General features: G+C 40.4%; 1 protein-coding gene across 1 annotated transcript in view; it reads left to right on the forward strand.

Annotated features, from left to right (window-relative positions):
• taf1 (TAF1 RNA polymerase II, TATA box binding protein (TBP)-associated factor) overlaps positions 1 to 18,451 on the forward strand; it is a 119,503-nt gene extending 101,052 nt beyond the window's left edge. The window contains exon 33 of the mRNA XM_082170759.1: positions 18,441 to 18,451. The gene's annotated coding sequence lies outside the window, so the exon portion shown is untranslated. The remainder of the gene's footprint in view (positions 1 to 18,440) is intronic.
• Positions 18,452 to 25,775: the final 7,324 nt, after the last annotated feature.

Below are 25,775 nucleotides of genomic sequence, written 5' to 3' on the forward strand. Positions count from 1 at the left end.
TTCAATCATGTGACTGGCGCGGCAAAAAAATCCATAAAACTGCAAGCACAGGCCTGTCAATTTTCCACAGTTATTTAACACCTCTCAAAAGAAGAAAAACAAACACATGTGAACAAACTAAAACGCTTTACACATAAAACGCTTAATGTATAAGACAGTGATATAGAAAGTCCAAATTCAGTTAGACACCTTATTCATGATCCATACAAGAAAACAGATGAACCCAATATAAGCACTAAGCAATATTTAGCATTTTCATTTGAATGGTTTTCTATGGAAAAACACATAATGTGCAATTTAGCACATTGCTTTCATATTCTGTTTGCCTGTATATAGTATGCATCATCAATAAGGCGATGGATTGGCCCCCTGTCCAGGATGTTTCCCCGCTTTCATCCTCATATGCTGGGATAGGCTCCAGCCTCCCACGAACCCTAGAGAGGAAAAGTAGTACGGAGAATGAATGAACGGATGGATGGATGGATGGATCATCAATAAGGTGTATATTGAATTTGGACTTTTAATCAAGTCTATCAATTTTAATCAAGATTGGCTTAGCTTTTCGGAGATGGTGAGAACTGAGGGATTTGAAATGTAAAAGCGATGCTGAGATGGCGTTTTTATTACTCAACAGCTCAATAAGGTATTTTTATTGAACAGATATATTGCCATTGTTCATTTGGGAGTCACACTTGTGTTGTTCACGGTCAAAAGGTCTTGAGTCCCACAGAGGAGCTCCGGAAGGATAAAAGAAGGAATGCCGACAGTGCAAGTCAAGAGAGGACCAGGTCTGGACTTTATGTTGTTGTTTTGTTTTAGTTTAAGCAGCAGTCATCCGTAAGGGGCTGCTGCTTTACTTTCGTTTAGTTATTTATGTTTATTATTATTATTAAAGATGTTACGTTGATCGTTTGCCAGTTCCCACCTCCTTCCCTAAGCCCTGAACATCGTTACAGATATATGTTTCGAAATTCTCAAAGACTGCTTTTTGTCAAGATTTTTTTTGTTTTTGTTTGACATGTTGATTTGAAGTGTCCGTTTCTCCATTCATTGTACTGCAGTCAAGCCTGAATACAGAGAAATACATTTTATTACATTTAACATCAAAATTCTGTAAGAAATTTTACAGGAATTCTTTATCAGAATGTAATGCAGTTCGTTGTTATGGGAAGAAGGAGGCGGGAACCAGCTTACATTTACAGACTTTAATAACGTAAAATAAACAAATACAAAACAAAAGTAAAGGCAAATATAGTAAAACAGAAACAAAATACAACATTAAGTCCTGGCCTGTCCTCCCTCGTCCTTCACTATCGTCGCTCCTCCTTTTATGCTTCCGCTCCTCCGTGAGAGATACAAGACCGTTGTGTCAAGCAACCAGCTGAGACTCACTCGCGGTGCAATGCGATGGTACTGGACATCTGTTGGGGGATGGCTCGACGCTCCTCCGCCCCCTGGTGGACGGCGATGGCTCCTCCGGTCGAGGGCAGCCGGTAGCGAGTCCCCCATTCCCTGCTCCGCCCCCATCATGGTGGACGGCAGCAGGTTCGGGAGCGAACGGGAGCGACTCCTCCGCTCCCTCTCGGATGGCAGCCACCTCTCCTCGACCCAGGAGCACGGCAGCGAGCTCTCCGTCCCACCTCAGCACCGCGATCACCCTCAGCAGCGAGGGCTATCCGACAGCATGTCCCTCCTTCCTCCCGGGTTTCGGTACCAATGTAACGCAGTTCGTTTTTATGGGAAGATGGCGGGAACCTACGAACATTTAAAGACTTTTAATAAATAAATAAACAAATACAAAACGAAAGTAAAGGCAGCAGCCACTCACGGACGTCTGCTGCCACATATAATAAAACAGAAACAAAATACAACATAAAGTCCAGGCCTCTCCTCTCTCGTCCTTCATTGTCGTCGCTCCTCCTTTTGTGCGCCCGCTCCTCTGTGAGAGATACAAGACCAGTGCGTAGCGCACGTATAGCTCATCATCAATCACACCACCGGCCTCGCGCACATTTGTGTGCGTATAAGAGTGTGTCTTAGTGGAGTGAGCCCTCACTCTGAGGGGCACAGCACACCTTGGGATTGGTACGCCAAGGCGATGTCATCCACTACTCAGTGGGCCAACCTCTGCTTGGAGGCAGCCTTTCCCTTCTGCTGACAAGGAGCTAATGCTGGGCGAGCTTATGCAAAGTTGACAAGTTGTTCTAAAGCTCTGCGTGCAGTCCACATAAATAGAGGGCATGTATGGGACACCGACGCAAGGGCTGGGTCTGCCTCCTCCAGGGGCAATGCTTGCAACTTAACCACCTGGTCCCACTCATGGCACGATTCGGTGACCGAAAATGCCTGCAGGTCCCCTACCCTCTTAATGGAAGTGAGCATGGTCAGGAGCACTGTTTTTAGAGACAGGATCTTAAGCTCAACTGACTCCAGTAGCTCAAAGGGAGCTCTCTGCAGTCCAGAGAGAGAGATCCCAGGAGGGGATGAGGCGCGTTCTGGGAGGATTTAACCTCCTGGCACCTGTCAGGAACCTGATGACCAGGTCGTACTTTCCCAGTGACCTACCATCAACTGTAACTTGATGTGCCACGATGGTGGCAACATACACCTTCAAGGTGGGGGAGGACAGCCTCCGCTCCAACGGAAGGAAGGAAAGCACAGAGCTGATCGGGCATCTCCGGGGGTCTTCTTGGCAGGAAGAGTACCACTCAGCAAACAGACTCCACTTCAAAGCATTAGCTCACCCAGTAGAGAGAGCTCTGTCTTGAGGGTTAGTGTCTACCACCGCCGGCTACTCAAGTCCTCCGTGTCCCATCCAGAAGCCACGTGGAAGTCCAAGAGATCTGAACGCGGGTGCCATGTGGTGCCCCTACCTGAGAAAGAAGGTCCTTCCTCAGGGGAATCCGCCAGGGATGGCCTCTCACGAGGAACATCAGGTCCAAGAACCAGGTCCGGGTGGGCCAGTAAAGCGCAACCATCAAGACATGTTCCTCTTCTTCCCTGACTTTGCAAAGTGCCTGTGTAAGCAGGCTCAAATGCGTAATTACGCAAGCCCTGGGGGCCAGCTCTGTGGCATTGTGTCTGTGCCGAGGGGTGCCTCGGTCAGGGAGTAAAAGAGCAGGCAGTGGGAAAACTCCTGGGAGGCAAACAGGTCTACCTGTGCGTCCCTGAATTGAGTCCAGATCAGCTGAGTCTCAATTCTAACGAGAAGTGCAAGCTGTCATGACAGTGTGTCGGCCACACAAGTTGTGACATTCGACGTGAGTGTACACCACCTTTGTGGTTGATGTATGCAACTATTGCAGTGTTGTCCGTGCGGACCAACACATCCTTGCCCTAAAGCAAGGGCGAGAGCGTAGGGCGAGTGGCACTTCCAGCAACTCTAGGTAATTGATATGCCACTGCAGTCAAGGTCGTGTCCAACAATAATGTGCCTGGACACTTGTTCTAAGGGCACTACGTACCCTAAGAACCAATCATCTAACTGCGATTGCTCGGGACAAGGTTGAGGGTTCCACTCAAGGTCCATGCCCATGGCGGCTCGGGCAAGCATGGGTGTCAACTCTGAATCCGATTCAGCATGAGTGACCACCCCAGAAGGGGGAAGCTCAGCTTCAGCTTCCTCTCCAGTGGACAATAGCCCACACTCCGATGCAGCAATCGATATCTGGTCCTCACCCGGAGTACTGAATGACACAATGACACGCTGGGTATCCCTGAGAAGGGCCTGCCCCATCATCCGGCAGCTCGATGGCACACAACACACTGGAGGAGCGGGAGGTGCATTGGCCGTTTTTCGAAAACTCAGAGGTTATTGGGGCTCCAAGTGAGACCCCATTTGTCAGTCAACATAACGTTGTGGTGACTGACAGATAGGGAACCATATTCATCTGAAGCAAAATCAAAACAATGTTCTTCCACAAAATTCATGCAGTTTTTTTTAACCACCAGAGGGACAAAAGTTTCATAATGTACCTTTGGGGCGGCAGTGCCTCAGTGGTTCATGTAGGTTGTCTACAAACCGAAAGGTTGGTGGTTCAATCCCCGGTTCCACCTGACCAAGTGTCGAGGTGTCCATGAGCAAGACACCTAACCCCAGCTGCTCCCAACGAGCTGGATGGCACCCTGCATGGCTGACACCGTCGTCGGTGTATGAATGTGTGAGTGAATGGGTGAATGTGAGGCTATGTAAAGCGCTTTGGTGGCCATAGCTCTGTGAAAGCGCTATATAAATGCAGTCCATTTAAAAAATAAATGGTGGGTAGTGAATAAAAGCCTTGTTTTGCCCTCCAGGTGCTGTTCTAAGAGTGTGACATATCATGAAAACTATGAATAATCTTAGCTTTATTTCACACATTTGACTATGTATATATCCATTTTGCAGAAATTTGAAAGAAGGAAAAAGACACAAAACACACTCTAGCTAGTTCTTTTTGTCTCTGCACTATTTATATCAATCTTTTCCTCTGTTTCTCTCTTGATATGCATACTCTTTAGTTTTGTGCTGTGCTGTTGAGAGGCCTGAGAGAACTTTTGTGTGTTCGTTTTGTGAATGAATTACCCGGCCCCTCCGCAGCTTTATCCAACATGGGGTCACAGTTGAGAGGGCATAAGTCAAACTTCAAAGATGAGATAAAGATCAATTGAAACGCACACCAACTAAGAACACTTGCTGGCATTTACTTACAAACGGATGCAGAAACCCTTAGTTTCACATGATATACAAAGTTTTAGAAGATGAGAGAGTTCAACTGAATCAATCAAACATGGCAATACAAATCTTATTCTAGTACCCTGAATTTGGAGGAGGATATTAATTGGCTGACACTTCTACACTGTTGTTGTGCCTTTGATTAGGGGTTGAACTGAATGTAAGTGCCCCCCTCTCCCACGCTACTGGGTTACTCATCATGATCCTTGACACCTGACCCTTGAAAGATAAAGGTCAAGTTGGGAATGTGCTGAGGTTTACAGAACACCACTTATCAGAAAGACACAGCTCAATCTGTGTTCATGTATGTCATTCTCAAAAACTAAAAGAATTAAGTGAAGTAAGTTTTTCTGCATATAAATCAGTGTAATGTGTACTGTACGTGGTGCACGTGTGTTGTAAATAGAGTGGTGAAAGGCTGCAGTTTGTCAGAGTGACAGAAGAGGGCAGCAGAATCTTCATTACATACCTCTGTGTGGAATGTGTGTGTGTGCGCGTAATGAAATGTGCTGATTGATTTTGTGCTTCGGAATTCTCAGAAATACATCCAACTGCTTCATAAGGAGCCATAGAAACCGCAAATCTGCACCAAAAACACACATAAGTCAAAGCCCTTCAGTTAAACTGTTTCTTATAACAGTATTCGGGTTCCCTTCAGTCAGAACTGATCTCAGTCTGGTCTGTTAACACTTACAGCACATCCAGGAAATATATTTTAAACTGATTCTATTCTGTTGTTTTGTTTTGCTTTCTCATATTAAAAATACTCAAACTTGACTGTTACCATTTTTGTCTAGCATATAATGTGAAGAAGTGAAGACTGTTTTAACAGTTTATTTACAGATATTAACAGTATTAAATTAGTTGTAGAGATTTATTAACCTTGGATTAATAAAGATGAAAAGCTAAAGGTGAAACTCTCTGTGACCTTCTCTTTCTTCTTGTAATCTCTTCAGGTTTGTCATTCGACAGGCACAGATACATTTGTTTGTTTCTTTGTTAAACACTAATAAACTAAGAAACACTAACTAAGAAAAGTCTGCTTGAATATCTGTTGTGAAATGAGATAAATCAAACTCAGTATGTGAATTATAAATAGCTTTCCTAATGTTTGAGCTGCTCATATTTTCAGGAAGTGTGTGTGGGTCTTTAAATGCCTGTATTTGTGTAATTCAACAATATGTGGGTCAGGTCAGAAATATTTTTTTCTGAAAAAAATTATTCTTTTATTGGTAACACTTTACAATGTGGTACAGTCTAATTTTTTCTGTTTTATTTATATATTGTTTTGCTTTTTAATTCTTACTTCTTATTGTAAAGCACTTTAGATAAACTGTGATTGTTAAATGTTGTCTTTAAATAAAGTTTAACTTGACTTGACACTTTACCATAAGGTTTCATTTGCAGCACAAATTATTTAAGCATTGATACAATTTTTTTTTTTTGCAGCAAAACAGAATTTTTACATTTAAAAGGACCACATGACTGCCGAAAATGAAGCTTTGCCATTACAAAAATAAATTACATTTTAAAAGATAATATATAATATGTAAATATGACTGGCCTAATAAAAACAATATTGTGATGCCACATTTAGATGTTGGTTGTATCTGAGTGGCCAAGATTTTTTGATAGGAAAAAAAACTTCATCCATCTATATTATCCACAAAGACAATTGAGCAGGGCCAGTAGAAGCCCCCCATGTCCAAGCCATGAGACCCCACACTGTGATTCAGAGATGGAGTTGAGTGATGGGCTGTCACAGTTTTTCCCCAGACTCTCTCAGTACCAGCCATATTCATTGCATTAGTCTTTTAGACTTGAATTAATCATGTACATGATACATGCACTAAAAAGGTGTTCCTGGGTCAGTTGTGTGGCCGTTCGGTGGAATATTCATTGTTTGTTTAGAAAAATATATATATTTGTTTTCAAAAATTCAAAAAGAACAGGCTATAATTGCTACTTTTGAATATGCAAACTCACACAAACACAAGTGACACCTGTTAATGTGTCAGACCCCAGACCTGTAAGACCCAACATGTTGTGTGTGTGTGTTTGTATGAATGAATGACAACAGTGTGTGTGCTTCTCTGGAGAACCGCTGTTCTGAGCTGATGTTTGGAGAGCCCGTATCCGCTCAGCTATACAAATACTGACTCACAATTATATTACAGGCTGTGCGTATGAGTGTATCCGAATGTGTGGTCCACGGCCCCGTACACCTTCCCCCAATGACAGAAAAATTGTCCTCTTTGCCAAGTTACATTAGTGTCAGTGCAAAGAGGAGGTGAGGTAAACCATGTGCAATCACATGGTAGATCAGATTCAGTGTGTGTGTGTGTGTGTGTAGGAGTGTGATGGAGAAAGATAAAGTACTTTACAATACAGCATCAGGAAAATTACCACCACATCCTGTCTCTCTAAATTAAATGAGGTCTGTAATATCAGGAGAAATCCGTTAACATTCCCATTGATCTCAGTGGCAGTCGATGGTTGACATAGGACGAAGTAAGCAATCAGCAAGGTGCCATCTTAAGCTTCTTTTTTCCCCAGGTCAATCACCTGAGCTGTAAATGCCATGTGACCAATCATTCTTGAGTTAATTGGCTGATGGCAGCACAAAAACATGCAATGTCCAAAAACCTTCACTGAGCTGTCAAAGGCAACAGACAGGCATTTGTCAATTTCATGCTTTTAAAGCAGGGCTATGCAGTTTCGGGAATTTCTTCGCTGTATTCTCGCTTTTTGCTCGCAGGTTTCTCTCTAGAGCTCCCCCTACAGCTTCGGAATAGATATTTGACAACACTGTCGAAAAACTCGTTGGCGACTCTCAGATACCAGAGGCTAGTAAATCAACGACATCAAAGCAGATGGGACATTCTTTAAAACGTCTTCTTCATTCGGGTTCGAACAGCGTGAGGGAGCGCAATAATGCAATAAAGCAATTCGTTACATCGCGAGACCTGATATCATGCAATACTTCCTGACGCTGCGGCCCCCGGCTCGCCGGCTGAAAGTTGCAAGGGTGGTTTTTCTGCTCACAGGCGCTTGGGGGGTGCGAGACGACCACCATTCAACCTGAAAAAAGTCATATAACTATTCCAATGACTCTGGAGCTGTTCGGTTAAGGTAAAAAAGTTACTTAGTTCACCTTTAAGTAACAAAAAGTAAGTAAAAAAAGTTTTCTATTTAATTTATTTTAAAATGTAATTTATGATGGCAAAGTTTTTTCAGCATCATTACTCCAGTCTTCAGTGTCACATGATCCTTCAGAAATTATTCTAATATGCTGATTTGCTGCTCAAGAAACATTTTTTACACAATTTAACGGGCTCTTGCTGAATATTTATGAATGATTTAAAAATACAATGAATGATTAATTTCTTAAGTAAATACATATATTTAAAATTAAATGTCTATAAAATAAAAGTATTACTATCGTTTTCAGGACATTTGGTCCCCATAACGTAATATTTACCAGGACCACACACACACACACACACACACACACACACACACACACACACACACACACACACACACACACACACACACACACACACACACACATACTACACACACATCTCAGACAAAGCAAGTAGTGTATTTAGAATGGTGCACACATGCGAAGAAATTACATTCAATGACACTTTCAATTAACTGTGTGTGTGTTTTGTTTTGAACTAGATGGTGTTTGAATTTAGACTCGGAAATGAAATGACACCATGTGTTTGATTTTATCGTCGTCTTACTTGATCCTGAACTGTCACATACTATATATCACAGAACTGGCAATTTGCTCAAGATGAAAAAAGAGAGAGACAGAGAGCTGTGCTGGTTGAGTAAACTTACTTTTACAGAAAGATACACAGCACAGACACTACAGTCTTATTTTCATCTATGTTTCTTGAGGTTGACACACAAACCAAAACAACATTTTAATGGAAAACCATGAAAAAAAACCCTGGTTTGAATAAGTGAATAAATGTGTGTGTGTGTGTGTGTGTGTGTGTGTGTGTGTGTGTGTGTGTGTGTGTGTATTCTAGAGACACGCAACAGAGAACCATCTCAGAGAACACATATCGCTGTATCCTTTCCCACTTGTCTTTCCCTTTGACCCCTCGGTGCTGACAGATTCATCGTAAGCGGTTGCCTTCCTGCTAAGAAAACTTTTAACACCTTCTATTTGCACAGATGTAGGCATGCAATGCTCACCCTAATCGTCTTCTGTAGAAGTGCTGTGGCTTTCACAGCACAGAGATATATGTAACCCAAGATACCTAAATGAACCACATCTAAATATTTAAGACATTTAATACTGAATCATATGATCTGGACAACACCCAGATTTAAGCTCTGCTTTATCCAAAAATGATCCAGTGTGATCAGTCTTATTTTGATGGGAAATCGGGCTGTTTTTGTAATTTGGGGTTGCAGTTCTGACCATATTCTTTCGCAACGTGTCCATGAAACTGGAGAGAAAAGATGTGGGAGGACAAAAAGACATTGTTATGTGAAACATGGTGATAAAAGACACGATGCAAGATTGAGTACGTCTGTATCATCATAGTCTTCTCTCCAGAAATCTTATGAAAGGATCAACCTCAGAGGCTTTACATACTGAAAATCTGAAGGACTTCAAATCCCATGATACTCCACTGAAATAACAAAGGAGAGAGATGATCAACTGGTCCAACATGGAAAAACTCCTGCAGCTGAACGTATTAGAAAGACATAAAAGCTCATCTGTTCTTATCCTGGAACAGAGAAATATATATATAGCTGTCATGGTAATGATGTTTCATGTGGTTTTGTGAGGTGACATTTCTATTAACATTTTTTTTTAAATAAAGTCAAAATATTATTAAAATTATAACATATATTTTGATAAGTACTCTATTTTGCAATATCAAAAATATTAAAGTAGAGACGATTATCAAAAGTACAACATAGGGCAATTTTAAAATATCAAGAAAGTATTTGAAATATTATTTAAAAAGGCAAAATGTGAAGTATTTATTTAATACATAATATTTATTTTATAACTTCATTTTTTTGTTTATAAAATGCATTAAAATATTATATATATATATATATATAAATAAATGTAATCTATAAAACATTTTTTTAAATATAATTGAATAAACCTGGGTGTATTTAGTTACATGATCAAAAGTAATTTTAAGAGGCAAATCATGTAGAAATAACTACTAACAACTGCACATAAGTGTAATATCATGTGAGCTCTTCATGTGAAAAGTACTGTATGTCTAAATCAACACACACACACGCACGCATGCACGCACGCACGCACACACACACACACACACACAGGCTATGTAAAATAAACACTGACAGATCTAATATCAAAGTATTTCTCATGAGATGAAGCGCAAGCTAAGGAAACCTTTCCGTCTCTTTCTCTCGGTTTCCCTGTTTTTCTCGGTTTCTGTCTGACACACATTCCTTTGCATGTCTCAGTCTCTCTCTCTGTCTGTCTCACTCGGCTCTTCTGTGTATGAATGTGAGAGACAGAGTCTCTTTTTGTGTTTCTTTGTCTGTCTTGCTTTGTTAACTTTCTCCTTTTCTCTCACATTCACACACATAAAAAGCGAAGAATCGTGAAGCTCTGACCCACGGAAAAGTCAAAGACGGAATTAGAGGAGACTTCAGGAAGCAGCCGCTTACTTGGGATGCATAAACGCAGTGAAGCCAAAACCCCCCATTCTGGTCAAAACATCCAATTTACTCATCAAAGTGTTTAGGCTGCCGCTACTGCTGCGGATGGCTGTGACAAGGCCAGAGAGGAAGATGACAGCGTTGTGCTTTGACTTCTACAGTGAAGGCTGAGGCTTTATGCATAACACAGCAGATCTCTAATAATGGCAACACACACTGTTGACACCGCAAGCGAGTGGCGTGATGTGATGTGACTAAACCAGAATGCTCAGTGCAATGGTGCCACATCATGCCTAAATAAAGAAAATACATTATGTAAATAAACACTTAATGTAACCAGTTAATTGGGGCATACATCCTCCAAATGAGGCTTGTTTTAAAGCGACGAAAAACATCTAAATGATACAGTGCAAAGCAAGTGCAATGGTTGATGGATTATACTTTCATATTCATTATATTTCCATACAGTTTTAAGTTGTTGACACATGCAGAGGGTGTTTTCCTACTAAATCACCACTGAACATAACCCATACTTACAGAAAGCAAATTCAGATTAAAAGCAAACTCGCAGTCTCTCTTTCTCATAGCTGGCGGCGTGTATTTGCGGTCCAGCACAAACAATGATCTTAATCCTCGGCTGGTTTTAGGCATGTTTATAGAAGTGAACTGCAGTGGTCTCTCTGTGGTTTGTGAAATGAAGCCTCTCCCTGCACAGGCAAACGCGTTCTGCCGTGAAATCTCTTCTCTTAATCAACCACAGACAACAGGCCGCAAATAATAGTACACGCTGAGCACTGCAAAAACAAACATCCTGTCTATGGAGGACGCACATTCCTCCGTCCCTCATATCTTCCTATTTCTCTTTATCTCTGTCAGTATTTATTTGTCCTGAGACAGTGGAAGCGATGCTGTTTTTCAGCTCTTGTTCTCAGCATGTGCAGATTCAGCCCTTACTGTGCCATTAAAGGTTCAGTCTATAATGTAGCATTAGAGGGTGGAGCATTACCAGTAGCAACCCCTACTGACATAAAAGGCCTCAGAAAGCCCCTCTTTTTTACTTAACTGTTTATTTTGCATAACAAAACGTATTAGGAAAGGGGGAAGCTCTACTCTGGGCCTCCATACTGGGGTTTAGTAATGCAGCCTACTTTGAGGAATTGAAGTATTCGTTAAACACTAAAGGCGACTTCATTAATGTTTAAACCAATGTAGGCTTGTTTGAACGCATTGTTCCTGTTCAAAATCATCCAATCAGCATAGTTTCGCGTAGATGTCTGATCAGCCTGATATCATTATTATTCATATGTATCATTTTACATGTACAAACTTACAATACTGAGAGCATCTAAAACATAAAAGTATTCACATTATGCACAGCTTCAGACACAAATAATTTTGAGCCCCAAACCCTTACCACTTTTAAAACAATATAAAAAAAATGTAATAAGCAGATAAAGTGACAGTGAATTGAATTAAAATACACTATTATACATATGTTTTTAACATTATACTTGCATAAAGATTTTAATTATGGCCTTTTCCTCACACTAAGCTATCATTATGGTTTCTGACAACTTGGAATACAGCACACAAGTAAACGGATTACGTTTATGGTCATTTTTTGGTGCCTTTGTCATTTTTATAGCCGCAGCTGTCAAACAAAATGATTATTCAGTGTGACAATTAAATGATGACTGAATTTCCATTCGATATAACATTTTAAAATGTAGGCTTGTGTAGAGTGATAAAATCCTCAGAAATTAGTAGAATATGACAAAACAGAAAGAAACTATTATAATGTCAAATTACGAAAATGCGTTACATAAATGTGATGGTATTAAATATATTTAATGTCCATCCATCCATCCATCCATCCATCCATCTTCTTCCGCTTATCCGGGGCCGGGTCGCGGGGGCAGCAGTCTAAGCAGAGATGCCCAGACTTCCCTCTCCCTAGACACTTTCTCCAGCTCTTCCGGGGGGACACCGAGGCGTTCCCAGGCCAGCCGGGAGACATAGTCTCTCCAGCGTGTCCTAGGTCTTCCCCGGGGTCTCCTCCCAGTGGGACGCGCCCGGAACAGATGCCCGAGCCACCTCAGCTGACCCCTCTCGATGTGGAGGAGCAGCGGCTCTACTCTGAGCTCTTCCCGAGTGACCGAGCTTCTCACCCTATCTCTAAGGGATCGCCCAGCCACCCTGCGGAGAAAGCTCATTTCGGCCGCCTGTATCCGGGATCTTGTCCTTTCGGTCATGACCCAAAGCTCATGACCATAGGTGAGAGTAGGAACGTAGATTGACCGGTAAATCGAGAGCTTCGCCTTGCGGCTCAGCTCTTTCTTCACCACGACAGACCGGTACATCGACCGCATTACTGCAGAAGCTGCACCGATCCGTCTGTCAATCTCCCGTTCCATCCTTCCCTCACTCGTGAACAAAACCCCAAGATACTTAAACTCCTCCACTTGAGGCAGGAACTCTCCACCAACCTGAAGTGGGCAAGCCACCCTTTTCCGACTGAGGACCATGGCCTCGGATTTGGAGGTGCTGATTCTCATCCCAGCCGCTTCACACTCGGCTGCAAACCGTCCCAGTGCATGCTGAAGGTCCTGGTCTGATGATGCCAACACGACAACATCATCCGCAAAGAGCAGAGATGAAATCGTGTCGTCACCAAACCTGACACCCTCCGGCCCCTGGCTGCACCTAGAAATTCTGTCCATAAAAATTATGAACAGAACCGGCGACAAAGGGCAGCCCTGCCGGAGTCCAACATGCACCGGGAACAAGTCTGACTTACTGCCGGCAATGCGAACCAAGCTCCTGCTTCGGTCGTACAGGGACCGGACAGCCCTTGGCAAAGGACCCCGGACCCCATACTCCCGGAGCACCCTCCACAGGTCGCCGCGAGGGACACAGTCGAATGCCTTCTCCAAATCCACAAAGCACAAGTGGATTGGTTGTGCAAACTCCCATGAACCCTCCAGCAACCTGTAGAGGGTATAGAGTGTTCCACGGCCCGGACGAAAACCACACTGTTCCTCCTGAATCCGAGGTTCTACTATCGGCCGTATTCTCCTCTCCAGTACCCTGGCATAGACTTTCCCAGGGAGGCTGAGAAGTGTGATCCCCCTGTAGTTGGAACACACCCTCCGGTCCCCCTTCTTAAAAAGAGGGACCACCACCCCGGTCTGCCATCCCAGAGGCACTGTCCCCGACAGCCACGCGATGCTGCAGAGGCGTGTCAGCCAAGACAGCCCTACAGCATCCAGAGACTTGAGGTACTCAGGGCGGATCTCATCCACCCCCGGTGCCTTGCCACTGAGGAGTTTCTTGACTACCTCTGTGACTTCAGCCCGGGTGATGGACGAGTCCACCTCTGAGCCCTCAGCCTCTGCTTCCTCAATGGAAGACGTGACGGCGAGATTGAGGAGATCCTCAAAGTATTCCTTCCACCGTCCAACGACATCCCCAGTTGAGGTCAACAGCTCCCCACCTCTACTGTAGACAGCGTTGGTAGGGCACTGCTTCCCTCTCCTGAGGCGCCGGACGGTTTGCCAGAATCTCTTCGAGGCCAGCCGATAGTCCTTCTCCATGGCCTCACCGAACTCCTCCCAGGCCCGAGTTTTTGCCTCCACAACCACCCGGGCTGCAGTTCGCTTGGCCTGCCGGTACCTGTCAGCTGCCTCAGGAGTCCCACAAGCCAACCAGGCCCGGTAGGACTCCTTCTTCAGCTTGACGGCATCCCTTACTTCTGGTGTCCACCACCGGGTTCGGGGATTCCCGCCTCAACAGGCACCGGAGACCTTACGGCCACAGCTCCGAGCGGCCGCTTCGACAATGGAGGTGGAGAACATGGTCCATATATATATATATATATGTATGTATATTTAATGTCATTGTTAAAAAACAATAAATCAACCTACTAATTCCATGAAATAAATAACCTAAAAGCATTGTTTATGGATTTCAAAATGTTAACACTGTACTCTACCGTTCAAAAGTTTTGGGTCAGTAAGATAAAAAAAAATAAAAAAAAATAATGCTTTTATGCAAGGACACATTAAATTGATCAAAAGTGACAGTAAATAATTGTATTATGTTACAAAAGATTTCTATTTCAAATAAATGCTGTTCTTTTGAACTTTCTATTCATCAAAGAATCAAAAAAAAAAAAAAAAAAATGCATCATGATTTTCCACAAAAAAATTAGCCAGCACAACTGTTTTCAACATTGATAATGATAAGAAATGTTTCTTGAGCACCAAATCAGCATATTAGAATGATTTCTGAAGGATCATGTGACACTGAAGACTGGAGTTATGATGCTGAAAATTCAGCTTTGACATCACAGGATAAAAGACATTTAAAAAAAAATATTCTGATAGAAAAAAGGTTTTTAAAATTGTAACAATATTACAGTTTTTACTGTAATTTTGATCCAATAAATTCAGCCGTGGTGAGCATAAGATACTTCTTTCAAAACTTCCTTCCCCCAAGAATCTTTTGAACAATAAATCACAAACTTTTGAACAGTAGTGTACATTTCAATGTCTATGTAAACATATTCACTCCAAACAAGGTTTCAACAGAAGTAGGTATACTAATAGACTAGCGTGAGATGTCTTAGATTAATCCAGTGCTAATGCAATAGCCAACTATTTCAGCAGACTAAAGCCAGACATGAAGCCAGTGACCAATGCCAACAGGGTTGGGAGCCAAAGCGAGACCAGGCCGAGCCCTGTTAAACCCACACTCAAAGAGCTGGCTTACAATTCCCTACGCTGTCAAGTCCCTGTTGGATGGGGGAGAAAGAGACCCAGGGACAGCGAGACAGCAGCACATGTACGCAAGTGAGAATGGGTATGCTGTGAGAAATATCATTTAGTTTCCAAAGCAAACAGTCATCAAGTTCATGTACGGTTAGAACCAGGCAACACCCACACACACACATACACAAAACACTAAGATGGAGAACTATCTGCGGCCACAAAAACAATATCGTCCGGTATATAATGTGGTTAGCTGATTGAAGGGTTTTTTGTGTCTTTTCACTGTTCACTGAACTGTAAAATGATTTGAAATAAATAGAAAGCAATTCATTTAGCGGTTATTTAGATTCACACAAACAAACTGCTAATCTCTCTCTCTGCTTCCCTCCTCTTGTGTGAAGCTCCAGCTAAAGAGACAGGAGAAGGGTGTGTGAGTCTTTCCCGGAAGTGGTTGGCTGCTGGGTTGTCTCTGATTCCAACCCCAAGGAACAATCAGCGGGAACTTTTACACAGACACAGGAAATGAAGGGGTCAGGCAACGCTAATACACACACACACACACACACACACACACACACAAACACGCACGCACGCACGCACGCACACGCACACGCACACACACACACACACACACACACACACACACACACACACACACACACACACACACACACACACACACACACACACACACACACACACGTCATGCAGTACTGCATGCAGCTGTTTGTAATTCACACTCTTGGATAAATAAGAAGGTTGGTTTTGGGATGTTTGGGAAATCTAAAGGAGCAGCTGTATCCTCTCAATATGAACAGAGGAATAAAGGTGCACACACACACACACACAAATGCTTTCTGGGTAATGAATATGAGAGACGTGAAGAATGAAAATGTGTATGTTGCTCTGATGAAAGAATGAAGAAAAACCACCAGATGAAGGAAATGTCCAGCGATGTGTTTTCTTTCTAAATGATCTATTTCATCCCAGCTCTCTTAATGAAGGTCTGAAATATGATTTCATCAGCCATGATAAAGAGAGAGCATTTAGAAATGAGTGCAATGTGTGTGTGTTTGTGGTTATATGAGATGCTCGGAGTGTACGCTGCTCTTGTCTCAGAGCCACTTAGCTCTGAAAACGGAGAAGAAAATCTATCCACCCCTTTTCCCCCTCCAACCCTGAAATCAATCTTTTGTGCAATGAGAAATTTGCATTTATTTGCTTGGTTACCCTCACTACACAAGTCATAGAAAAACATGGGATACTGTTCATGCAAATGCTGAAAGTGTCAACATAAAACATATATCACGTTGATACACTATATGCAAACAGACATTTGGTCACAAACTCTAACTCTGAGGTTTCAGAGATACTGAAAGGCAATGACAGAGTGGTCAGTTCTTATAATCAGACAAATAAGTTGAGCGGCTGATTTATTTTCTGAGTAAAATTCTCAATATATGATATGCTTCTTTTTGTATAATACTAAAGCCATAAGAATGTGTGATAAACAGTTTTCAGATACTGAATATAAAGTATTAAAGTCAACACATTCACAACATATTTTAACACAGCAGTATACACTACTGTTCAAAAGTGTGGAGTCAAGATTTTTTGTAATAAGTCTCTTAAGCTCACAAAGTATGCAGTTATTTGATCAAAAATACAGTAAAACAGTAATATTGTGAAATATTACTACAGTGTAAAATAACTGTGTTCTATTTTAATATATTTTGAAATGTAATTTATCCCTGTGATGCAAAGATGAGTCTTGCATTATTACTCGCATTATTCAGCATTTTTCTGAAACAGAAATCTTTTAGTAACATTATAAATGTCTTTACTGTCACTTTAACTTTTCAGATAGCATTCATTTCTTTCAAAAATAATAATAATTTTACTCTCCCCAAACTTTTGAATGGTAGTGTATTCCCAGGTGAAACTAAACATTCCGACCCAGACCCAGATTTGATCCATTGGGAATAGATTGGATCATGAAATGGGATATAACGTTACATACCGTGATGTAGAAAGACCTGAATGTGATTCACTGAAGTTTGCAGTTGATTATGGACGGCGCGGTCCATGTGACAGCATCTGAAAAGAAAAGATGTTTCAGAGCATTTTTTTAAATATATTTTTACGAAATGAAGACATTTTAAGAAGTTAAGAAATTGAAACTGAGATTTACCCCTAATATAATTAAGAACTTGGAAGAAAAGAAGCAGCATCTGCATTTGCAGGAATCCCAGCCACGGGACGCACCTTATCAGCTAATGTGTCTGCAGGCCAACACAAAACAAGACACATGCTGAATGCAACAACACTGTTAAAGCCCATGACCCTGAAGCACCATTTCATTTACAAAGAATCACTTCAGAACTATTAACAGCCACAAAAGCAAGTGGAAACAGTTCAATGTTCACAAAATGTACAGTTATACTAACAAAATGGTCTTAAAAATGAATCCAATGAAGAACCACATTTTATAGCAGAAAGAAAAGTGCTCTGCTGTTGCTTTCCAGCCACTGAGATTTCATTTGTGTCCATCTTTGTCATCAGTATCAGTGTCCTTACTGCCATTACACACCATATGGCCTGTGGGATGATTTCATCAGACTCACAGGTCAAATTATTCAACCATGGGATGAGAGCTACTAAAACAATAATTTATATTTGTCGAATATTAGTTCATTTAAATTCCAGACTGAATTTATTATTTCACTTCCATTCTATTTTAAAGCACATTTTTATAATTTATAATTTTATATTCAAATTGTCTCTGAAGTTTTCATATGGTATGTTGGTAGACTTATTAATAATTAATGCTGAAAATATACTAAAATAAAACACAACTATCCATTTAAAGGTACACCAAATGGCAAATTTAAACTCCATGACTTATTTTTCTAGAATGTGATCCTACAGCTGCTTCTCCATTACCTCATCAAACTTATCAGTGGCTCATCGCTCGTTTGAGTGAGTAAATTACAGCGGATATCTGATAGACAGCGTTTAGTAATGCAGCAAATTCCATTGAAAGACTTATCTGAAAGAGATCATAAGACTATGTTATGTCTCAAGACAGTCAAGTCACAACCGATTTGAGGTGTGCAAGACTACAATGGAAATTTACGATCACATGAAATTAACTCAGCCTAACTGCCTTTCCTCTCTAGACACAAACCTCAGTCTGCCTGTTTGGATATGGCTTGATGTTCTCTCTTATTTGCCTGAACAAATCATGGCAGACACACATGGAGGAGATGTCAAACAAGTTAATATCTGCAATCACACGAGTATGCAGTTGGCTAATTGTACATGTTTAACAGGGCTACAAACTTGTTGTAAGTCATCTCCAGTCTACAATAAGGGTTACTTTTATTATTGCTACTAAATCTGGTTCGCTACCTTTGTGGGGACTCTCTATAGATATACTGACAGTATACAGTTCATCTGTCTTTTTATGTGGTCTTTTAGACTCCAAAGACATTTTTTTTTTGGAGGATGTTTAAAGCATGTTAGCAAGTTGAAATGTTGTGTATAATCAGTTCTCATAAGGTTAGAAAGAACCATTTAGTCTCAACTTGATACTTCAATGGTAAGTCAAGTTTTGAGCTATTAAAAGGCCCCATCGGGATCTTTCAAACCCCAAAGAGAAAATGAAGGTTTAGCGGTTTCACAGAAACAATGAAAAGTTTTGTGTTACTTTATCCTTCTTAATAACATTCATAGCTTTTCTAGCTGACTGATATCATCACATATACTGAAATGAAAAGGGTCCTGGAGAGCGAATGAGAAGTTATCACTGATCAAATTCATTTAGGCATATATTGTATATATTAAAACCTCTCTTCAGCCAACAGATCTGGAGTTCCTTGAATTATGTATGTATAAATATGTTTTAAAAGTAAACAGCAGAGGAACCTGAACTGCATGAGAATTGAATCAGTGCGCCAACACCAGTCATATTTCAGACGGAAAAACATGTCTGTTTTTCGGCTAAATATGATCTATTTTGATTAAAAACGGATTTTGATTCCAGATGTGTGCAAGTTCCACTTCACATGCCAGTGCATCCAATAGGCTCCTTGGGAAATTTTCTTAGTAGTTAGTGTCAGACGAATTAGCCTGTCTCATGATATCTGGCTTTGAACTGTAGTGTTTGGAGAGTTGCCCTCATAATTTAGTTAGAGTATAATGTGTATGAAATATACTAAGCAGACTATTAATACAAAGAATAGATAAATGCTAATGTGAACTCTATGCAACCTCTTTTACACACACACACACACCACACACACACACACACACACACACACACACACACACACACACACACACACACACACACACACACACACACACACACACACACACACACACACACACACACACACACACACACACACACACACACACACACACACACACACACACACACACACACACACACACACACACACACACACACACACACACACACACACACACACACACACACACACACACACACGAAAAAGCTGCAATTTTGTAGTGTTGTGGAAAAATATAACACTTTGAATTCATCTTTACTAATTGTGATGTATTATTTATTAAAAACATGGAAACCCTTGAGTGGCTCATCACTGATGCCTAATGGGATGTACAGCAGCTGGACGGCTACGGAATCTGTGCTTTTAATTTTTGATTTACAGACATTTTTGTCTTTAATACACAAAGCAGGATACAGACAGGAAAGTATAGAGGGAAAGAGTGGAGGAAATGGGATCAGGAAATGGCACAGGCCACACTCAAACTTGTGTCCCCAACGAGAGCGCCACGTGTCACAAACATGCCACCGTTTGCCACTGCTGCATGCATTTCCCAGAAGTCCTGCCATTGAAGAGCACTGATTTATTCAAGGCTTTGGATAAATCAAGTTGTTTATTCAAGTTTACAACTTTTGCCTTACTTTTATGAGACATTTACTCCACTGCTGGTTTTCAAATATATGTATTTATTTCAGACATAAAACTCTCTCATCAGCCCAAATCAAGTGGATAACAGCAGACAGAAGCTGAGCAAGGAAGGTTTATATATGTGCGTCATGTGTTTTTATGTATGCGTGAGGTTAGTTAATCAGTAACGCTTCATAAACAGATAAGCTTCCACCCTCGGGATCTTAATCTACCTCTGCACCGTTCACACAGGGAAATCTCTCAACATTCTCCCCCCAATCACATCTGCCATCCCACTGTGTTATTTAAATCTTTACATTACGTCAGAGATTCTAAAATGCAGAAAACGTCCAACTTAAACAACACAGAGCCAGACAGATGTGTGTGAGCCACAGAACTTGCGGTATTTACTGTTTTTGTACATAATGAGCTTGTCCAAAAGCAAATGTTACTGTCTATGTGAAAAGGACTGTTGATTTTTGAAAACATGATTAAAGACAAGAAAAATTTGGCAGTAAAAGAGATCTTTTTATCTCTCTCTCCTGTCTCCCTCCCTCTCTTTATCTATCTCTCTAATGTTCAGTTATAAATCAAAGCTCATTTGTTCTGATAGCGGTTCAAAATAAATTTAACAGAGCAGATTACATTACATTACATTACACAGATTAAGCATAATCACATGCAGTTGGTTATGTGGTATTTCTTTATACACTGATAAAGCAGATATCAAGCAATCTCTGGCCTTTGAACTCTGGCAGAGTTTTTGAGAAGAAAAAGGAACCTTACATAGAACATTAAAGGGTTCTGTTAGGAGTTTTATAAATGGGGTTCCCATCATGGGATCATTTTATGGATTTAGTTTTAATTAATTTTGTTTGGATTGATTTTTATTTTTATTAAATTATATGAATTAAACAGCTCGTAAACACACTTTATTACTAGACAAATTTAAATAACCCGCTAATCATGAATTTTCCCCTTATATTGAACCTTTTTGGCATAAAGGGTTCTTTAAAATTTAAAAGCTTTCCTGTAGCTCAGTGGTAAGAGCATTGCGTTAACAACGCAAGGTTGTGGGTTCGATCCCAGGGGATTGCATATACCTATGTATAAATGTATAGGATAACGCAATGTAAGTCGCTTTGGACAAAAGCGTCTGCCTAATGTAAAATGTAAATGTAAAATTGAGTAAAAAAACCTTGGGTTTTTAAATGTAACATTTTGTTTTTGGAGAGTGCTGTTAATATAAACTACAGCAGTGCTAATTCATTAAATCATTAATCAGATGAACATTCTATAAATACACTAAAACTTACTCATACTGGCAAAATTTCCAAAATGTCATTAAAATTTGACAAATATTTTCTTATCCCTCATAACGAACATTATGCAGATAAACTAATATGAACTGCGTCAATGCTAAATTGATCATTTTATTATATCGATGTATGTGTTTACAGACATCATATAGAACAGTGAAATTGCTAGAGAAATTATCTATCCTTTTATGCCTTCACTCGAGACGGGTGACATTTGAACTCCACTGACACAGTCTTCAATACAATTAGTTGTGGCCCCCGCAAGTCACTCTTAATTTGCATAAAGCTAAACAATTCTCAACTTTCTCAAGTCGCTGCATGGAAACACCTACGATCGCTGTCGCTCGTGTTGCTGGAAGTAAGCAGCTCTCTATTGAAGAAAGGAAGGAAGGAAGGAAGGAAGGAAGGAAGGAAGGAAGGAAGGAAGGAAGGAAGGAAGGAAGGAAGGAAGGAAGGAAGGAAGAAAAATACAGAAATAAGACAAAATTTATTAAAATAATAAAAATTATTACATTGAAAAACAAAAACAAATAATTGTATAAAAATAAATACATATAAAACAGTAGAACCAATAATAAATAAATAAATTGTGAAAATTAAAATAAGCAAGTATATTTAAGCAAGTAAATAAGTAAATAGAAGGAAGTCGGCAGCTCTCCATTGAAGAAAGAAAGAAAAAGAAAAGAAAGGTGTGTGCATTAGATTAAATGCAGAATAATTAAATGCTTCCCCAACTGATCTACTGCAGAGAGATCAAAGTTCTGCTCTCCTCTTTCCTCTCTCTCTTTCTCCTCCAGAACAAATGGAATATTGCAGACAGTTTATCATTCCAGCGATGAAAGCTAACCTAAACTCACACAATGACCCCAGACCGACGAAGAGTATATCACTCTGTTTCTCTTCCCCTCTGGAGAGAAGAATCATGCGGCGTGATTTTGGGTCTCCTCCTCGCTGATATCACTCCCCCACCCCCATCATCACCCCTAAACACACACGGCCAGGTTGCTCTCTCATCTCCTGCCAGGTTTTTGTAATAATCCTGCTATTCAAATTTTTGGAATAGAATCTGTGTGTCTTCGTTTGTGTGTACGTGCAGTTACGTGTGGCTCTGCAACATTAAATTAACTCTCCTGAGGAATAAGACTAAGATAAGATTGTCACAGATTCAGGAGAGGAACTTTTAGTGCATTATTAAATACAACATTCATAAATCATAAGACAAATGTGACACAGCTATGATGGACTATATAATATGCAGATAAATAAGGAGATGAGAAAGTACCTCTTCTAAATGACAGCTGAGATTGGGCTTGAGAGATGAAGTGGTACAGGAAATGAGAAACAAACTGTCTCTATTCAGTGTGGGGGCTATGAAATACTGTCCCATTACAGCGTCTCTGTCTATAGAACACAAGCTCTAATCACTGTCACTCCCTCCTCAATGTCTTAATAAACTGAAGACAGACAGAGAGAGAGGGTCTGCTGGGATTTAACTGAATCTGAAACCTCTCATAAAATATGAAACATCAGAGCGCGCTGCTCCCACTGAAAAATGGAACCGGGCAATTGCAAAAGCTAAGGAAACAAATAGAAGAAGAGAACATTGATAACATAAGGAAAGAAAAGGAAGAATGCTTCTCAGAGAGCATGCTGGGAGCTCTCAGTGGGGGTGTGGGGCCAGCGGAGGGGTGGGGGAAGGGCTTGTTTAATTGATGGATGCTTTGTCAGGGGCTGTGTGCATGATAATGAAGTCAGTTTTCAGAGACCATGTCATGTTGAGGCCTTTATTAAACAGGATTTTTACGGAAAAGTTGGAAACTTATTACTGATTCTATTTACAACTAGAACTGTGCAAATTCAACACACTTTCATTAGCAAACAATAATCTTATCTCTTATCCTGCACCAAAACATCACTCTTGTTCCATATATCGAATGTAACTGGTGTTTGCCTGTATTTGAATGAGCACTGTGAGTGAGGTGGCCACACATTCTCTCTCTCTCTCTCTCTGTGTGTGTGTGTGTGTGTGTGTGTGTGTGTGTGTGTGTGTGTGTGTGTGTTTCAGCATTTTTGCTGGGTCCAGAAGCTGCTTATTTGGTCTTCTTTTAGTGTGGCCAGTATATTTTGGGCTTGTTTTGTTAGACTAGTTCACTAGCTTTTTCTAGTGAGGTCTGGCAACATTGGCCATTGGACACAAAAGGAGTTCATTTTCAAATTTAAAGTAGGCATAGATTTTATTGTTTGTTTTTTTACTCATGAAAATCTACTGCAAAATCCAGTTTAAAACAATAATGCTATGATCTGAACAAAGACTAAAATAATAATAAACCATTTTAATATTTATTGTATAGGATTTCTACACTCCTGTTCACTACACTCAGCAATGATGCATTAAATTGATCAAAAGTAACAGTAAAAACATTTGTATTATTACAACTTTTTATTAATCAAAGAATCCGGAATTGTTTTTGTTTTTATCACAATTTACTTAATATTTTCAACACTGATAATAAGAAATGTTTCTTAAGCAGCAAATCATCATATTAGAATGATTTCTGAAGGATCATGTGACACTGAGGACTGGAATAATGATGCTGAAAATTCAGCTTGACCATCAGAGGAATAAATTACATTTTTAAATATATTAAAATAGAAAACTGTTATTTTTAAATTGTAATATTTCACAACTGTTTACTTTAGCCTTATTGAGCATGAGACTTGTTTCTCTACCAATCCTAAACTCTTAAACTGAAGTGTATGCGTTTGATTTTAATAATTTCAGCTGTCCCACAGTTGTGTGATTTCCACTACAACAAACAATTTTGCAATTAATAAAGTAGTGTTCCCAAAATAGTGTTCTTGTTTACAAAAAAGACAGCAGTGTCAGTGAAGATGATCCTTTGAAAACTGAGAATGATACTGCGGTGGGAATATTCATGTCTTAAGAAAAAAAATGGCAAAAATAAATTAGTCAATTTATAGGACAAATATTTACAAAATTGACAGTTAAACACATTTCTGCACTTTGCATCATTAAAACACCAGATAATCTGGAGGTGAGAACTGAAGTAAGAATTTCCATATGAATGTTGTTTTGGTGTAACAACATAAGTCGCCAGAGTGATGTTACCCTTATGAAACTAACCATTTGTTTATAAAAATGCAGATTTGTATTATTCAGTTGCTTCAGCTCAATTCCGATTTACTTGTTTGCCATTTTTACAATACCAAGAGTCCTCAGTTCAGAAAGAGTGACAGTGGCAAGAAAAAACTCCCTGAGAGCAGGGAAGAGATATGTCTGTTATGCTACAAAGCCACAAATAGTCATTGTTTATGGTCACCTGTCAGAATCACCCTGTCCAAAGTGCCCGTGCATGCCAGTGTCAGTGGGGGATTGTGGGGCTAGAAGAAGGTTGTAAGGGTTTAAACTCATGTTTCACTTTGTGTGTAATCTTGTGTGTGAGTAACGGCTGCATATTTATAAAGTTGTGCTGATTTATTGTGCTGAGAATGTGTACATGTGTGCATGTCTGTATGATTTAGTAGTCAGGTCACGGACAGGTGAGACCCTACTCAGAGTAAGACGGGTCAGACAGGTGCAGTTTGTATAGAGCTGTTGTCTTTGACACAGCAGGGTGTGTGTGTGTGTGTGTGTGTGTGCGTGAAACAGAGGAATGTGTTTTGATAAAGATAGCTGTAAACAGTGATAACCTGTCACTTGCCTGTCTACGCACACACACATACACATCTGGAATGTTTGCAGTTAACCATGTAAATTACATTACAAGGCAAACTTAAAATTACACATTCGGCAAGAAGCTTGACATTAACGTAATTATTCCCACATCTCTTGCAGCACATGCAATACACACACTTGCCCTGCTGGGAGCGATAGACAGACTGAAGTTACAGGATATTTTTGAGGTTTATCGTGTTGCAGCTGTGAGATGACCTTGGTATGTTTTTTTCCAATGTGCATTTGTGTTCTGATTTTAAATCAGTTTATAATGACATAATGGCATAATGACATAATGGAGGTCATACGTTTCCACTGAACAGCCAAGTGACAACAGCCATGCCAGAATTCGCTGCACTCAATAAGCGGTAAACACTTAAGAGTGAGCACGATTAAACCGTATCGTATGAGATTTAAACTTTAGACTACTGTATACGTCTACTTAAATGCATCTATGCTCATCCACACACTCCCACACCTGAACAAACACACAAATATCCACACCTGCAAACACACACATACACAAAAGAATTTTGGGGTCTTTTTCAGGCATGCTAACCTTTTCCCTGACCCTCAAGGCTAAATTTGGAAGTCTGGATATTGTCCTTCCTCTACAAG

The sequence above is a fragment of the Leuciscus leuciscus genome (assembly GCF_965113295.1).
Source record: "Leuciscus leuciscus genome assembly, chromosome: 5".
In the NCBI taxonomy this organism is placed as follows: domain Eukaryota; kingdom Metazoa; phylum Chordata; class Actinopteri; order Cypriniformes; family Leuciscidae; genus Leuciscus; species Leuciscus leuciscus.